Source organism: Penaeus monodon, chromosome 15, assembly GCF_015228065.2.
Source record: "Penaeus monodon isolate SGIC_2016 chromosome 15, NSTDA_Pmon_1, whole genome shotgun sequence".
NCBI classification, from domain to species: domain Eukaryota; kingdom Metazoa; phylum Arthropoda; class Malacostraca; order Decapoda; family Penaeidae; genus Penaeus; species Penaeus monodon.
Genome location: NC_051400.1, coordinates 32578112 through 32578359, shown reverse-complemented (window position 1 = coordinate 32578359; position 248 = coordinate 32578112). Strand labels below are relative to the sequence as shown.

The window sequence follows — 248 nt, the reverse complement described above, 5'->3', positions numbered from 1 at the left end:
TGTGTTCTCCACTTTTTTCCAGTCACGGAGACCGGACACTAAACCATCGATATTAGCATTCTTCAGGTTATCGTAGAATACACTGCCATCATTTAACGGAAGTGGAAGCACGTGATATACGATCCCACCTAACAGTTAACGATAAAACTCATATTTAGACCTAATTATGATACGTAGTGTACTTGGTAGATACACTAAATGCCACCAATGACCTTGGATGCTTGAACTTCAGGAAAGAGTAAATGATT

At 39.1% G+C, this 248-nt stretch overlaps 1 protein-coding gene across 1 annotated transcript in view; it reads left to right on the top strand.

Annotated features, from left to right (window-relative positions):
* LOC119581961 (ceramide synthase 5-like) overlaps positions 1-248 on the top strand; it is a gene marked incomplete at its 3' end in the record, with an annotated part of 60065 nt that overhangs the window by 11332 nt on the left and 48485 nt on the right.